We start from the raw sequence: 19,519 nt of genomic DNA on the forward strand, positions 1-19,519 counted from the left end.
TTTTATTTTTTGCAATTTAGAAGTCTTGTTGAGGAAGTCAGTTCCTAAGCTGACATGATGGAGAGTTGGGCCTACATATATAACCAAAGGACTTAAAATCAACATACTACAGTGACGTGACATAACCAAAGGACTTGAAATCAACATGCTACAGTGACACAACACAGCCAAATCAATGTTTATAACAACATCACAGTAGTTAAGCTATAGAACCAACTTAAGTGTCAAGATAGAGAATTGGGCCTACATGTTTACCAAAAAGACTTAAAATCAACATACTACAGTGACACAGCCACATCAATGTCTTACAGAAGATCAATTCAAAATAGTTAAGCTATAGAAACAACCTAAATTCCCTTCAAAAGATGAAAGGTTAAAGAAAATATGGTACATATACACAATGGAGTATTTCTCATCCATAAAGAAGAATGAAATTTATGGCATTTGCTAGTAAATGGATGGAACTTGAGACTATTATACTAACTGAAATAAGCCAATACCCAAAAAACCAAATCCCAAATGTTCTCTCTGATCCTAAATAGAATAAGTTATAGCCCATGTATGTACAAAATACATTCTACTGTCATATATATCTAAAAAGAACAAATAAAGCCTGGTGCTAAAAAAATTAAAATAATAACAGACATAAAAAGTTTCCACCTGACATTCCCATTTAGTAATGGATAGAGATGACCAAAATTCAGTGGTCTGGACACTCACTCTAAAGCAAGACTAGAAATAAATGAAGCAACTCTTATGGAATTGTGCAGGTCTTCAGGCTAGGTCTCTCCCATATCCTTTTAGAGCACATTATTGACAAGTTTGGAGGAACCACCACAGAAAGTGCATTTCAGATACTCTACTGCCTATATCACTATTCCACCAACATGACTTCACTCTCACAATACTGATGCAGAAAATTATTACCTAAGAACTTGACAGTGTAAACTATCACAATTTATAAATCACAGGTAAGACATAGGAAACTACAATACAGACACCATTTGGAAAATAATTTAACATTATGCAATAAACCAATAGCACAAGATGCATCATGCAGAGAAGTCTATTTCCTAAGCAGACTCTCACATAAATGTGGAAATCATATATACACCTGAAGATGTAAAAATTTCAATATAGAAATATAAGAAAAATTTTAAAAATATGCATGATTGTTTCATAGTTCATAACTCTAGAAACTATTTCCAAAGATACTGCAAGAGACAAAATGATGAAAAAAATGTCAAAAAATGTTAAAATAATGAATTAATTCAAAGATAAAGCAAAGAAAAACTTAATAAATTAAGGAAAACAATGCAGGACATAAAAGAACAGTTCAGTAAAGATTCTGAAAAATAATCAATTAGAAATCTTGAAAATAAAAAGCCCAGTAACTCAAATAAAAATATCCACTTGAAGTCAGATCCATAGACTAGATAAAGTGAAAGAAAAAATATCAGAGCTTGAAGTTGATGATGAAATACCACATTCAGACAATACCAACAACAATTAAAAGAATTATAAACAACTCACAAATCCAATAGACACAATTCATAGACTATTCTTATGAATCACAATGGAGGAGAGGTACATTCTACAGGCAATGCAAACTTTCTTGGTGAATAAAAGAAATTATTTCTTAAATCTTGTGAAACTTATGGACATCAGGTATAATATGCTTTTAGAACACCAAGTGGACATGACCAGAAAAGAACCTCTCCAAATCATAGTCTATAAAATTACCAAAGGTAAACTGAAATTTATAAGTAGGGCCAAAGCAATTATAAACACATCAGAAAAATTTCAGATTTCTGAGTAGAAATTTTAAGGCCCAGGATAATAGGAAATGGTATATTTCAAACCCTGAATAAAAAGGTTGAAAGAAGAAATGAGGGTAAAAACTATAAAATGAATGGAAAGGGTGGTCATCATGTTAAGATGAAAAAATCAGAAACAAAAATCCAATTATCACATGCTCTCCCTAACATGTGGAATCTGGGAAGAAAATAAGAATGACTAGAAAATGATGGAGGGATTATTAAGGAAGAGGGAAGGTAACTGGGGATGAAAAAGAAAGGAGGGGAAAAATGAAAGTAAGGAGAGTGGTCAGGATTCAAGTATTGTATTTGTGTATATAGAAATGTCACTGTGAAATTCACTAATGTGTGCACACAATAGGAGTTGATATTAATAGTTGACAAGAACACCTGTTTTTATAACAAGTCAAATTTGCTATCATTTCACCACATACAAAACACAAGTACTAATTTAAAAATTTTTTTTCTTATTTCTGCAAAGACATAAAATTTTAGGTTCAAAATTAATGTAAAATTTCTTCAGACAATATCATTTAGATGATAAAGTTCCTACAATTAATTACTAAATTATCCTGGATTCTATATGATCAAGAAAGATATTAAGAAAAAATATGAGTGGAATTTGAACATTTACTTTTTTTCCCCTGTTATTTTGTGATCAAACAATCTTAATTTTATTTAACAGGGCATGAACACCAAGAGTAACTCACTTTTGTAAGTCTTACCTGTACTGAAAATTACTGATGTTCTAGATTGTGCTTTCATATGTCGAAGAATTAGATTCCTGTTTCTAGGTTTGAAAAAGTAATAAAATTGGTATTTTAATACACACAAGAAAACATTGACAAATCATAATTCAATACTTAATGTTTTAGATCTAGTATTAGAAATTTTCGTATGCTCTCCAAATTTGTATGCCCTATAGACATTTTATTAACTTGAAAATTATTTGTTCAATGTTTGTTCTGTTCTGTTTTTGAGATGGCATTTCATGATGATAGCCAGTCTGATCTTGAATTCCTGGGCTCAAGCATTTGTGCCACCTCAGGCTCCCAAGTAGTTGGGGTAAATGCATGTGCCACTTCACCCATAGCTCGTAATTAAAGAAGAAAAAAATAAGATGAAATGATCATGCATTGAAACAAGACAGGTAAATATATTAACTAGTGTAGCTTGAACTCATAAAATGCCCTGTCTCTGTGAACAATAGCTTCTTGTTCTTGCACAAGTCCTTTCTCTTAGGCGTAAGGCCTTCTAAAAATTAAGGGTTGTATCACTTTAGTTCACCAAGTTGTTATGAAGATTTACTATGATAATATAGAAATGTGTTAAGCAAAATAGTAAAATAATGGCAATTTAACTTCTTAGAATCTCAACTAAAACTAATGTATATTTTTCACAGGTTCTAATATTCAAATGTTGAAATTATTTAAAAAAATTCTTGAGTCCTAATTTTCATTATAAATTGGGCTCTTCTTTGTGCTTTGTAACTCAGAGCAATCAGCAATTAATTTTTAACTATATGAATGCCTCCTTAAATTAGAGAATATAAATAATCCCCTTTTGTGAGGTTAATCAATAACAACAAAGGCAAGAAATTAACAAATGCCAAGAACTGGCTTGGACTACTACTATTTCTTCTCTACCTAGTTGAACAGAATCAGCAGACCTTTGTAAGAGTAGCTACATTTCCATGTTGATCTCCAACTGACTTGGAAGTTAAAATCCTCTTTAACACAATGGATACTGAGAGGTCATGATGGGCCTTAGTTCTCTTAGATTCAATGATCTGCTTAATCTCTTCCTTTTGAGGCAGAACTTGATAAATTCTGAAAACTTTAGGCAGTGATTCCAAAAGCTTGGAAATTTTTCATTACACGGGAAAACAAACCTCTAGAGGTGCCAATTAAAAGTTGGCACCCACTCTGGGAAACAGTGATATGGGGTCCTCTACAGTCAAAAGAAATCTATTTCAAGGGATGGAAGGATTCGGGTCCCAGATGTTAGCCAAGATGACAGAAAACTCTGATCTCTTCCAGTGGCATTACTGAAGTTCTCTGATAGCTTTGAATGATTTTAATTTTAGGACAGAAAAGACAAATTCCTCAAAGGATAATGCACCAGAAAGGGTGAGGCTACTATGGGGGTTCCACATAAGGTTCCTAAAAGGGGGACAGTGTCAGAGTGCTTAATATTTGTTGGCCAAGCCGTCAAAGCAGAGTGCTGCTGCTTGGGAAAGATGTTGTTGAGTCAAAAAGCAAGAGTGCATGTGAACTAAAAAGAGCGTTGTAACTTTTGAGTCTAAGTGTGTGTTACCATGAAGACTCAGGGATTGGGATCAGTCAGAACAGGTTGTAATAAAAGCTATTCACTACCAGTCTGCAGGGTTAGTTCTGGCAGAAACACTGCAGTAACAGAACTGACAGAGACAAAGGAACAATTTTAAATCCCTTTATCCCCCTTTATCTGACTACAGAAATATCTTTCTTAAATTTCTAAGATATCATTAGGTCCTTGATAAATTGAAGGAGGATGGTAGAATAGCAAACTTCTGCTAAATTAAGCATTTCAAGACTCAAATAGCTAATTAGAAAAACCATAGGTGTGATACTATTTTTACTCATGAGTAGGGGTTATACTTGAAATGCAAGGGATAATGCTGGAAACCCTAAGGATAAAGGTTTAGAAAGTTCTAAAATATTGGTTAGTGGTATATCTCAGTGGTAGAAAAATTTCCTAGCATGCATGAGAAGAAAAGGAAAGGAGAGGGGAGGAAAGAGGAGAGAACAAACTTTGGAGGTGATTCATGTATGCATCATTGCTTTTTTAAATTAATTAATTAATTTTAATTATGTATATATGGCATCAGAAAGCATTTTGATTCCTGTTATACAATTGCAGCACAACTTTTCATTTCTGATTGTACATGATGTAACATTGCACCATATGTGCAGTCATATATGTACCAAGGTAATAATGTCTATCTCATTCCATCTTTCCTGCCCCCATGACCCCTGCCCTCCCTTCCTTCCTCTTCACCAAATCAAACTTTCATCACTACTTCTTGGCTAGACTTTTGAAAGGTTTCTGACTGATGAACTGTCCTAACTAACTACTGTTCCATACATAGTTATACTATGAAATCTTACCTCATGTGTGAGATGCAACAGATATAACTATTGTGGATCTAAATCTAATGTGGATTAGTATTTTAATGTAAACACTTACACAGTATTGCCACTACCAATAGCATAAGACAAGGCAATCTGTCCACAGTTATCTGAAGTAGACACATTAACACCTCGATGAGGAAGCAGCTCAACTATTTGTGTTGATTTATGTTCCACAGCAAACATGAGGGCTGTTCTAAAATAAGAGAGATAACTTCAACCTTAGGTATTTTAATAAATTTATTTAAACAGACAATTTATTACATTTTACCAATTTGATATATGGCTTTACATACACTAACAGATACAAACATCTTAAAAGATCATTTCATACATACACAAATATTTTGAAAGATTGTTTGTTTACATACACAAACATCTTGAAAGATCAAATCTTTATCTTTGAAAATCATCTGTAAGTCTAAAAGGAAAACAAACACACAAAAAAGAAATATCTTGTCCCAAAAGGGGAGAGTTACAAACTTAAAAATCCTTCAATGGACAGTAACTATGATAAGGTCATTCATCTTCAGCTGGCACAGATTTCAATGAATAAAGCTCAATTTTCTCCCTAGGGCAATGTAATATATTGTAGCTCACAGTCAGCCAAAGGTCAAGAAGTAAAAAAGCTATTTTCAGGCATACCATAATAACAGTAGCACTGGTGATGATAATAGTCATTGTTACTTCAGTCATTCACTCTGAGAAGCATTTCCAGGCACTGAAATAAATGCTACATGTATAATCTTGTAACCAGCCTTTAAATGTATGTTGTTCTCTTTTTCATTAGAAATGGACAAAATCTATCAATAGCAATTAACTCTTACTTAGAAAAAATCTAAAAATCAATATTTAAAGCAAACAGTTATCCAAAGGACAAAATTATTTTCAATGTCTATTTATGCTCAACACAGCATTTCCAAAAGAAAACTATACCAGCCGAAGATAAAAATAACAAAGTTTAAAAAGTTCAATACTTAATAAAAAAAGCAAACTAAAAGTCCATATTTTACATAACTAATATGAAAAGTCTAGCTATCACAAGATCATGTGATCAATAAAATCAAATAATAATGATAAGCCAATAATTATCTGGGCATGTGAATCATACTACACACCCTCATTTTTGTTGCTGAATTTGAATAACTGCTTTTCTCCCTAATTATAGGTATCTTTTGTTCATATATTTCATACATGTTCATATATTTCACTCTATTCCAATGATTATGTCATTCTCATTAACTTAATATTTTTAAATTGAGTGATTTTTTACTACAATATTAAGATTTTTCAAAAAATAATAAAGTACTATACCTTCCCTTATCATCAACTGCATGTATGTTTGCTTTATTCTTAATAAAACATTCTACCATCATCTGTCTGTTCTTCTTAATGGCGAATAAAAGTGGTGTTTGTCCACTGTGGAAAAAAACAACAAAAATAGTTTATTCACAAAATTGCTACTTCTCAACTGAACTCAACCTTACAAAATACTGTATGAATATAAGCGTATAATAATAATGTAAATTAAGAGTAGCCACTCCATTCTCTTCCCACTCTGCTTCCATATATGCTGCTCTTTCATTTTGAAATGCCTCTAGAGTGGACAAATGAACTCCAGTCATTTCTAAAACTGCTTCAAACATTTACTGTTTCCACAGATCTTTGCCTCTGTCACAGCATTCATCATGGCATCTTGGGTTTAAGTAACCTGCACCCACCTCAATCAAGAGTGTCTAGAGGACATGAACTGTATCTCGGTAGCCCCATTCCCTAACACATACTAGTAAACGATGTAAGTATTATATTTAATTAACAAGCCAAATTTTCAACTCACTAGTAGGGTGAATCAATCATTTTCTGAAGAATAACTACTTTTCCAGAAATACCAACCCTCATCTGAAATATTCCTTGTTTTACAGAACTGTGCACTGTATGTCCAGTATTACAGAAATAGCTTTGTATGTCCAGTATTACATAAATAGCTTTCCCATTTCTTAATACCTATTTGACATTGATTTTTCATAGTACATATTCACATGTGAAGAATTCAAGTTTCAGGGATATAGTCCTGAGAGCTTTCCAATGACATGGAAATTTCCTCCATGTTACACAAGTCTTCTTGATTCTCTTCTATTTATGTAATCAGAATCTCAGATAGCAGTGTCAGGCATTCCTGCTTAAAAGCAATAGACTTTGAATAAACTATGTTTCTTTTTCATAATTGGTCCCTGTGTCTTCTTTTATTATAATATGAACGACATTGATCTTACCTGTTATAAGGCTCAATACAAAAATATATTCTTCCTACACAATTGGAGAAAATTTTTGCCAGCTAATCCACTGATGGGGAATTAACAAACAGAAATAACCAACTCAAAAAAACATCACTGAGCTGGGGTTGTGGCTCAGTGGTAGAGCACTCACCTAGCACATGCAAGGCCCTGGTTTAATCCTCAGCACTACATAAAATAATAAATATTATTTTATTGTTATATTATTTTATTTTTATTATTTATTTTTATNAGAGAGAGAGAGAGAGAGAGAGAGAGAGAGAGAGAGAGAGAGAAAGAGAATTTTTTAATATTTATTTTTTAGTTTTCGGCGGACGCAACATCTTTTGTTTTTATGTGGTGCTGAGGATCGAACCCTGGCCACAAACATGCCAGGCAAGCACACTACAGCTTGAGCCACATCCCCAGCACTATTTTTTTTTATTTTTTATTTTTTAATATTTATTTTTTAGATGTAGATGGACACAACACAATGCCTTTATTTTTATGTGGTGCTGAGGATGGAACCTGGGTCCTGCCCATGCTAGGCGAGCGCTCTATCGCTGAGTCACAATCCCAGCCTCCATCTTTGATATTCTGTTTTTTCCCTTATCTTTTTCTTTATTTTCAGCTTCCACATATGAAACATTTGACCTTTGAGTTTCTTAGCTTGACTTATTTCACTTAGCATGGTATTCTTTGTTTCCAAACATTTACCAGCAGATGGCATAATTTATTCTTTATGGCTAAGTAATACTCCATTGTATGCATATTCACTACAACTTCTTAATTCTTTTATATATTGACAGGCACCTGGGTTGATTTCATAATTGTGAATTGTGCTACTGTAGACACACGTGGCTGTATTACTATACTAGGCAAATTTTGTTTTAGTAATTTTGGGAAAATACTGAGGCATGGGATAGCTGGTTCATGTTGTGGTTCCCTTCTTAGATTTTGGGGAATCTCCAAACTGTTTTCCAGAGTGATTGTACTAGTCTGCATTCCCACCAGCAGTATACAAATGTGCTTTCCCCTTACATTCCTACCAGCATGTATCACTATTTTTGTTCTTTATCATTACCATTAAGGCTAGAGTAAGATAAAGTCTTAGTGTAGTTTTGATTTGCATTAACCTAATTGATAGAGGTGTAGAAGAGTTTTATATATATATATTTAAAACTCTTCTACACCTCTATCAATTAGGTTAATGCAAATCAAAACTACACTAAGACTTTATCTTACTCTAGCCTTAATGGTAATGATAAAGAACAAAAATAGTGATACATGCTGGTAGGAATGTAAGGGGAAAGCACATTTGTATACTGCTGGTGGGAATGCAGACTAGTACAATCACTCTGGAAAACAGTTTGGAGATTCCCCAAAATCTAAGAAGGGAACCACAACATGAACCAGCTATCCCATGCCTCAGTATTTTCCCAAAATTACTAAAACAAAATTTGCCTAGTATAGTAATACAGCCACGTGTGTCTACAGTAGCACAATTCACAATTATGAAATCAACCCAGGTGCCTGTCAATATATAAAAGAATTAAGAAGTTGTAGTGAATATGCATACAATGGAGTATTACTTAGCCATAAAGAATAAATTATGCCATCTGCTGGTAAATGTTTGGAAACAAAGAATACCATGCTAAGTGAAATAAGTCAAGCTAAGAAACTCAAAGGTCAAATGTTTCATATGTGGAAGCTGAAAATAAAGAAAAAGATAAGGGAAAAAACAGAATATCAAAGATGGAGGCTGGGATTGTGACTCAGCGATAGAGCGCTCGCCTAGCATGGGCAGGACCCAGGTTCCATCCTCAGCACCACATAAAAATAAAGGCATTGTGTTGTGTCCATCTACATCTAAAAAATAAATATTAAAAAATAAAAAATAAAAAAAAATAGTGCTGGGGATGTGGCTCAAGCTGTAGTGTGCTTGCCTGGCATGTTTGTGGCCAGGGTTCGATCCTCAGCACCACATAAAAACAAAAGATGTTGCGTCCGCCGAAAACTAAAAAATAAATATTAAAAAATTCTCTTTCTCTCTCTCTCTCTCTCTCTCTCTCTCTCTCTCTCTCTCTCTTAAAAAATAAAATTAAAATAAAAAAATAAAGATTAAAAAACAGAATATCAAAAGATGTAGGGAAGATCATTACTGTAGAAAAGGGAGACTGAGAGAAACAGTGGAAATGGGAAAGGGAAGGGCAATAAAGAATGAATTCTTTAAAAATCATGTTACATGCATATATAAATATACCTTTATGTATAAGTGCAAATAAACAATCAAATATAAATAAATAGACAAATAGTCTCAATCAGTTTTGTACAATTTTACTTTGAAGAGAAACTTACATTGAAGCAAAACTGGTATAAATGAAAATGTAAACCTTAATAAATAAAATTGAGATATATTGAGTTCCACTTCAAAATAGCCTTAAAACATAGAATAAACTGAAATAAAGCAAAAGCTCAAAATCTTGATAAAAATTATCTCCTTTCCTGTTAATAGTTATTTATTAATATGACTAATATACCAGAAAACAATTTAAAGGAGGAAAGTTTATTTGTGCTCACATTTTCAAAAGTTTCAGTACATATTGGTAAACACCATTGCTTTGGGCCCAAGATTAAATAGAAAATCTTGGCAAAAGGTAAGAATATAGAGATTCAGGCTAATGGCATTAAACTTTTTGATGAAATAACACTAGAAAAAATTTCAAACATTAAAAATAAGATGTAAATAAACATACATGATCCTTACAGAATCCCAAAGAAAAAAGATTAAGAAAAAAAGCAGCTCTGCAAGACATATTATAATCAAGTGATTAACAATGGAAATAAGAAAAAATAGTAAAACATATACAATAAAAACATGAGGTCACATTTATTTACATTTATATAAATTTATATTTGTTTGTATAAATTTAATTATGTTTATAAAGTCTCACTTCAAACTTCTCACCTCAGACTTTAAAATCAAGGAGAGTTGGAGTGAAATGTTCCAAGCCTTGAAAGGAAACACTTGCCAAACAAGACTGCTATGTACAGCAAAGTGATAAACAAAATTAGAAATGACATGATCAGTGAAATAATCCAGATGCAGAATGAAAATTGTTGCATGTTTTATCTCCTATGCAAAAGCTAGAGAGAAAAAAAAATGAAGAACAAACAGGGGATTACAAAAAAATAGGAGATCACACAGAGATGAGCCACCTGACTGGTTACAAAGATGTAAGAGGGTAAAGCACTAGCTACAGGATAAAATGTACTTTGGAATAAATAAAAATGCCCTGAAGTTTCTAAGAATTCTTTCTCAATGAGGAACTGAATTAGAAACAAAAGTATGTGCCCTAAGAAACATCAGCTGATTTAAGTGCCAGAGGAAAGGAACATTGCACATGTATCAACTGAGGCTATGGAAACAGTCCATAAGTCCCTGGAGGGTGGTACAGAGTGTAGTGATTGAGTAGAGAGCTGCTGGAACTCATTCAGAACAATCCTAAACTCCTCACTTTCTTCACTTCAGTCACGGTTTTCACATCTGTTAGTAGATTCTTGGGTTTTGACATGTCTATCCCAAGTACAATAAAGATATCAATTTTACCATCTTTGCTTTTGGTCAAATTCTGCAGTATATCACAGCTTCCTTCCTCAAGTAACTTCAGGTCCATAGCCAAAGCCTGGTTCTCCAATATAAACGCAAGTACACAGTCTGCTACTGATGCACCAGGATCAACATCATGTCTTGACCAGCAAACAGGATCGCAGGAACTAGCAAATCTCCAAACAGGGCTGCCAAATCAGGGACAGATAGATAATGGCCCATGAGCAGAATGATGATGTCACCAACAGCACAGTTGATGCCATGATATGCAATATACACACACATAATGTGATCTTCTACCAGGGTCATTATTATAAGGCCTGTTCCTGGAAAATGGAGTGCATGGTGTTAGCCAAAGATCAATCACCAGATAATTCTATTCTTCCAAAAATACAAAGACCCCATCCATTCACAGCTTCTACTTCCTTGGCCAGAATGACTTCCTGTTCTCTCGACCCCAAACTTCAATATTTGAGTAAGTCAGACTAGTACTTAACAATGATCTGAGATATTGCTCTTTCCTTTTTCTCCTTCTCCTTGTGACTTTGAGAAGGTACACTTCATGGTGCTGATCAATGCACCCACAACCTCACTGCCATCCTAACTTGCTTCAGAGACACACCTGAGGTTCCAGAGAAGCAACTTGTGAAATTTGCTGGAGGCCTTCCCATTGACGCAGGGCCTACTCTGCAGGGACTCTTAGATAGTCCAGACACTATTCCAGCTTCTGCAGTATCTGGCCTCTCAATTGTTGGGCCTCCCTGATTCATCTTGGAAGCCAGTCACCAGTATTGAAGGCTCCTTCTTCCCTTCAAGCATGAACATGGAAGAAGCTTCACTCCTGGAGCTATAGGTCTTGCCAAGGTAGGATCTTCCATTTTGGCCTGCTGTGGTTGTCTAGGGGTAGGGGAAACAAAGTGCAACATGCTAGCATTTAAACCAGGACACCTGCATATTTAAATTTTCAGTGGCAAGGTAGTTCTTAAGATGGGTGAGCCTTTAAACATATTGATTGTGACAGACAACAAAGTTACCAAGTACTCAGGTTGCAAAACTTGATGACAAATGTCATTGGAAAGACATTGTTTACTGGCAAAAGTAAAACAAACTGCAAAGTACCAGAAAAGATACAAAAAAGTGTTTGGGGCAATGTGAGCTTGTTTTAAATTATAGGAGTCATTGGTATACAAAAGAATAAACCACTACCAATCAGCTAGGACTTATCAACTACAGTGAAGAAGTCACAAGTTTGTAGTAGACTCCTTACATCGGAAAAAAAAAAAAAAAAAACAGTGTCAGATGATGTTCAGAACCTGGATTTTACATTCACTATTTCAATGTGCTTCATAAGAAAAGAAAGTTACCCTGTAACCAACACCCACACACAATTACCATATAACACCTCTCCGACCCTGCAGTGGCTCCATCCCACCTCCAGGTGCAGGCCCTACATCCTTGGCATGTGTACCCCAGGCTTTGCATTCTCAAACCTCTGCAAAGATCACTCAGCCAATTCCCAGACTCAAACTGCTACTCCTCAGCCAGTAGCCCCTGCTCTGCTTCCCACTATTTCCTCTCCCAACAATCCCAACCCACACTAGCCTAACCCCCACCTGAACCCTATCCTGACAGGGCCCTGAGTTCTACCTCTTCCCCTTTCTGGGACCTCCCACTACCTCCCACTCTCCTGCTGCTCACTAATGCCTAGACATATGTCCCAGGGCTTCCAGGCAGCCAAAGTTCTGTGGTATGTGTAGAAGGCAGATGGTCCTCCCAGTAACAACTGTTCAGGAACACACTTTCCTGTCATGTAGGCCACAACTAACTGCCCTGTTTGTGCCATTTCCCTGGAGTCAAGCACAACCCATATCTGTAGGGTGCTCTTCCATCTGCAGGCATTGGTGATGGTGTCTGCCAAGTGAAGGTTGAACCAGAGCCCACACTGCCTTGCTAGTCAAATTCAAACCAGTGCCTCCTTGCAGAAGGGCCTCCAAGGGTCTCCCATCCACTGACTCATTGCCAGTGTCAGAATCTCAAGTACCTGCAGATCACCCTTGGTCTGAGTGTGGGACCTGGTGTTTCTAGGGATCATTTCCTTGGCATTGGAGCACCATCCTTCCCATTCTACTTGGTGTCCCCTCCCATCAACACAACCTATCATACACAGAAAAGAAATTAGAGTGCAAGATTATCAAGAAATACTCTTCACCAGAAACAAGCCACTGACCTGAGGCTCAAAAACCTTCTTCTACTCAGCAAGCAAGACCTGAAAACTAACAGGCCAAGGATCATAGGCAATGGTGCCTCTATCTTCAAACACTTCTAATACCAACCACAATGTTTTCCTAACTGGGATACATTTATCAAAGCTGAGAGTGAACAGAATAAGCTAAAATAACCTGTGTTAATATTTAACTACCATGAATATGGTACATCTAAGTTTCTAGTGGTCAAAATATAAACATCATTTTACAACAGAATGTGAAAAAAATAAGAACTTCACTCACACACATTTTTTTTAAGTTTACATACAGAAGGAAATTGGAAGCAAGAAAGATAAGAAAAGTCATGGCAATGTCCTTGCCACTATTGCAGTAGTAACAAATAAAGGCTAAACTAAAACAATTCCAGATTCTGCCATCTGGATAAGATACACACAAATCTCAATATATAACTAAATTTTTCTCAACACAATGCTTTTCTGTTCAGAGATACCTTGAAGGATCAATCATACTCCAAAATCCTTTTTCCTTCTCACTTGAGAATGTCATGGTCCCCCTCAGGTTCAAAGTAGTGGTGCTATAATAAATCTTTAAAATATTTTTGAACACTTAATTGCACACTTGTGAATTCTATTTGGACTCAAAGTCATCTCATCATGCACTTCAAAAAGGATCTCCTGTGGTCTTTCTAAATGTTTGTATAGACACCGGGGACCATGCTGACAAACACCACAGGACAGCTACTCTGCTTATTGGGAAACACCAAATAAAAGAAAAGTCAAGGAAGAATTACACAAAATCTTTCTGGTAACATTAAGTTGTGCATGGAAGTGGAAATCTTTAGCATACAAAAGAGTGGATCACTACCATTCCATTGAGCTGGGATGAACGACCAGTGAAAAAGAAAATAACCACTCCTGAGAACAATTCACCTGATCTACAGACCTGTACTAGAACCCTGCAAGTTCTTCAGAGGAAACATTTCCACTGGCAACTCAAGTTCTGAAACTTGACTTCAAATGAAACCACTTCAGGACACTTATTAATAAAAGAAATCTCTCCTCTATTCCAGTCCAAGTGTGCTTCCCCTGCCCACTCCAGTCCCCATGCCCAGGCTCTAAAGTCCCAAGTACACTCACCTCTACCTGGTTCCCAAGCTTGGCATGCTATCACCTCTGTGAGTCTGCTGCCCCTAACAAACTCCCAGACTCCACCTCCTCTGCCTTGCACAGAACCCCTGCACCAGGCTCCAAGACACTTCTCTCTCCTGTCTTCTTTTCACCCCAACCTTCCTCAGCAGCACTGTGCTGTTCCCCTGGAGCCTCTCCTGGCAGGGACTAAAATGCCTCCCCATCCCCCTAGTCACACTGGAGCCTTCCCTACCTGCTGATGGGTGCCCTTCCAGGATGAGATTGGGCTGGCAGTGACATCATTCAGGAATGTACTGAGGACTCCAGGCACCACAGTCCAGGCTCTGGGGAATGCAACCCTATTTACATGAATCAGGGAGTTTTTAATTCCTATTGAATTGAGATTAAATGTCATTTGTATTTACCTTGGGCTCCCCATCCAGGATCTGCTAACAGATCTCCTCGTTTTTTTCCATGAGCTGTTCTTGTCATTTACTTTGTACCTCTTCTATCTATAATAAAGTACATACTAAAAAAGGTTCATTTTCAGGAAAATTCAAAAGCTTTTGTGCTTTATTTTAATTGAAGCTCTTTTAATCTATATTGTCTATTTCATCATATGCTGTACTGCTCAAGAATTACCTTTCATATATAGTACTCTAGAGATACGTTTTGAAACAGGGTGATAGGTACACAGGAAAGGGTGGGATGGTATTCCATATACTTATATTTTTGTAAATGTTTATACAGTTTCATAACAACACATGAAAAATAAAGACTGCTTCTATGTAAAAGTGGCCACCCTTATCCAGGTACAGTGCTATACGCTTGTCACCTCATCTACTCAGTAGGCTGAGACAGGATATCTCAACTTTGACGCCAGTTTCAACAACCCAACTGAGATACTGGCACGAAAAATTTTTTAAAAAGTAAAAATATATGAGTACAGTTGTATGGTAAAGTGCCTCTGGATTCATTAGCCGAAAACAAAGAGAAAAGTAGGAAGGACGTCTCCACTGGAAACTGTTCTGGGCAGTTACTTCAGCTTCCTTCCCTGTGCACCCCCACAGAGTCACACCCTCTCCTCTACCCAGGATTCTAACTTCTGGAGAAAAGCTGCAGCTGTTTAAGATGTGAAATTCTGTATAATGTTTCTTCAAATTCACAAAACCCAGAATATCTGGTGATGATCAGATCAATTCAGAATGTGTCATGCCTCTTCCTAGTCTTTCATTATGTATCAACACAAAACAAGTAAATTTCTGTGACATTTAACATGCAGAAAGAAATATGTCTGTTTAAAGAAAGTACAGGTACTAGCCCCAGAAAGTCAAGCTCCACTGTGATGGTGCATTCAGAAAGGAAGAAAAGAAGACATACCCTGGATGACAAAAAGTCCTGCTTAGAGAAACCTCCCCTGCCATTGCCTCACAATCCCATCTTTCTCTCCCTATAAAAACCTTTTGTGTCCCTGTGATCCCCAAGAGCACAATGAGGATGACAGCTCCCTCCCTCTTCCAATGTGTTGGACCATCAGTAAACCTGATTTCTTTCCCACTAATTCACATCTTCTGACAACTGGTTTTCCAGTGATGAGGCCCCTGGACCTGGGTCTGGCAACACCTGGAGGCTACCAGTCTTCTATATCATTTATGATGACAGAAAAACCCCCTTTTGGGGGCTGGGGTTGTGGCTCAGTGACAGAGCGCTCGCCTAGCATGTGTAAGGCCTTGGGTTTGATCTTCTGCACCACATAATAATAAATAAATTAATAAAATAAAGGTATTGCATCCAACTACAAGCAAAGAAACATTAAAAAAAGAAAACTTCCTTTTACATCATGTCTATGGGCTCCAGTTTCATCAAATGATTCTTTTCTATTTTCAGAGTAGCCACTTTATATACATAGTAGTTTGTGAAGGAACACTGATTATGGAGTGCTTACACCCTGTAGCAACTCTGCAGGTTGCTAGTGATCAAAAGTACAACATGGCATGGTATTTGCATCCATAAGTTCTCAACAAGCTCACAAAATGTTCACACACCCTTTACAAAGTGTAAATAATCATGAGCCCACATACCTCTTGATGCACCACCTCTAGGGTGCAGAAGTAGACCATCTTTATCTTCTCCCTGAAGCAACAGATGATTACACCAACTAATATGGAACCTCACACTTCAAAATGAACTCCCAACATTTTTATTACTCCTAGGAGGGTACTATTTGCTTGCTATTGGACAAAGGTCAGGTGCCTCCCAGTACACAAGCTCTGTTTTCACCACATGCTATGAATGAAGGATGATGGACAATTCAGATAGTGGTGCTTTATCCATCTCCCAAGCTCTTATCTTTTTTATCTAAAAGTCACTGAATGGTGCCTCAAACTTGTTTTGAACTACCCCATGATTAAGAGTTTACTGTTAAATTCCTTACAAAGGTGATGATTTGGAAAGTTAATCAGAGGAGAAATTCCCAGAGGGGCCCTGTCTAGTTATAAACCTGTTACTCTCAAGCAGAATAGAATCATTCCCAGATATAAGGTAGGGTAGAGAAGACCCTTTTTACTTACTCTTCCATATGCTTCTGGTCTTTGCATTTTGCTTCTCATATCTCTTCCTGCATCTGTTTATTCATTTACTTCTTTAATTCTTTATTTTCTCTGAAGTCAAAATGGAAATACAAGGTGGGGGAAAAAGCAGGTAAAAAAAATGGCAGTTTGTATTAATACATGTATATACTTGTATCAGTTGTAATGAGAATACTGGCTTACTTTTCACACTTGAGCTCCTTTCACTGATTGTTCTAACACCCTTCAGGAACATCTGTCAACTTTTGAATGAACCAATTTGTTATTTTATATGAGCAAAATCAGAGTCTCTCCCTCTACCTCAGCCACCCCAAACATCTGTGGTTAGAAAAACCTACAATAAATGCTAAACAATATTTAAATTGTCAGACATCTAACACTGGTAAATAGGACATAATGTTAAACCATCATATAATCTGGGCCTACAGGTTTTAATAAGAATGTCTTATTATCCCTATTCTGAATTCATTAGATTGTTGAGCCTGTCACTGCAGCCTGGCTCACAGCAAACACAAGTAACAGTGCAGAACTAGGTTTCTATCTACTGTATGACTTACAGAAACTGGGATCTGGTTAAAGGACATACATTTTGTGAAACTGCATTCATGATTTTAAATAGGATTATCACTGGCTTTATCTCTTGGAGGCCTTATGACTCTTAAAAATGAGCATGATACACATGTAAGTTATATTTTTGGTTTCCTTGCATCATTTATAATTGAATTGCTTCAAGAGTTACATGAGTTGTCCATTTAGAAATCTTCTTCACAGCAAAGGAAACACTCAAGAATATGAAGAGAACCTACAATGGGAGAAAATCTTTGCCACCTGCATATCAGGTTGAGAATTCATCTCCAGGATATATAAAGAAATCATAAAACTTCACACTGTAAAAACAAGTATTCCAAACACCAAATGGGCAAAGGGACTGAACAGGCACTTCACAGAAGAAATACAAAGAGCCAACAAATATATGAAATGAATGTTCAGAATCACTACCAATTAGAGAAATGCAAATTAAAGCTACACTGACATTCCATCTCATTCCAGTCAGAATGGCAATTATAAAGAATACAAGTAACAATATATGTTGGCAGGGATGTAGGGAAAAAGTTCATTCATACATTGCTGGTGGAACTGCAAACTGGTGCAACCAATACTGGAAAGCAGTATGTTGCTTCATTTTTTTCCTCAGAAAACTTGTAATGTAACCACTGGTTGACCAAGTTATCCCACTTTTCAGTATAAACCCAAAGGACATAAAATCAGCATACTAGACCCAATCAACCAAAGGCCAAGTAATCTTTATAATATGTGGATACTAACACTAATTTAAAAATCTATAAATCAATAGAAGATAAACCAACAGAAGCCAAACTCACAGTTCTCTCTTTCACTCTTCCTTTATTTATTTTTACTTCTATTTCTTCTCTTCCTCCTCATAAACAACACACCCTATGTTGCCGCTGCATCAGCCCTGTTCAGCTTTTGAAATTGCAAACCTTTGTCTACCCTTATCTCTTGTTCTTTTCTCTTAATTAACTCTATTTTTAACTTTTCTTACCACTGGTTATTTTATAAAATGTCAGACCCCACCATTAATTCTGTACAAGCAGTTGAAACACTGGAAGTCATGGGTAATATCGATTGTTTGAGTTTATGATAAACATAATTCACAAATTAACTACTATCTTTACTGATAAAAATTGCTGACCCCACCATTTCTGTTTATTGTGTCAATCAACATTGTAGATTTCATAATAGGAACTAAGCACTCAATTTAATCCTATATGTTATATGCATAGATTTTTGTGGTTATTTGACTCCCCCTAATCTGTGAGGTACTGGAAACCTACAGGATAACTAAATCTTGTAGAGTAGAAGCCTCACTGCTTCAGATCCATTTGAATAGATGGGTAGACACATAAACAATATGAAAAAACAAGAGAAGAAAACATCCAAAACAAAACAGTGGAGTCTATTTAACAACAGACTCCACTGACACTGCACTGCAGGAAATGCCAAGGAAGGAATTTAGAAAGTTCATAGATAAGATGATCTAAGAGGTAAAAGATGGTGTAAGGAGTGAAATCAGAGAGAAAATACAAGAAGTAAAATATCACATCAAAAAGGAGATAGAAATTTTGAAGAAGAATCAGTTGGAAATTGATTAAAAAACCAAAGAAATCAAATTAAAAATTCAATAGAAAGCATTATCAATAGACTAGATCATTTGAAAGATAGATGTTGAGGTAACAAAGGCAATATAATCTTGGCAAAGAAACTTGATCATGGAAAAAAAAACTGTTAAGAGAACATGAACACATTTTTCAAGAAATATGGGGTAATATTAAAATGTCAAATCTAAAATTCATAGGGACTCTGAGGTACAAACTAAAGGAATGCACAATTATTTTCAATAATACATTTAGAGAAAAATTCCCAAATATTAATAATTAAATGAAAAATAAAATGCAGAAGGCATTCAGGACTCCAAATATATAAAATTACAACAAACCCATTCCAAGGCACATTATTATAAAAATTTTTTGCCTTACCTTGGAGCTGAGGCTGTAACTCAGTGGTAGAGTGATTGCCTCCCACATGTGAGGAACTGGGTACAATCCTCAGCACAACATAAAAATAAATAAATAAAGATATTGTGTCCATCTACAAATATATATATATATATATATATATATATATATA

The sequence above is a fragment of the Marmota marmota genome, unplaced genomic scaffold (assembly GCF_001458135.2).
Source record: "Marmota marmota marmota unplaced genomic scaffold, marMar, whole genome shotgun sequence".
Classification (NCBI taxonomy): Eukaryota; Metazoa; Chordata; class Mammalia; order Rodentia; family Sciuridae; genus Marmota; species Marmota marmota.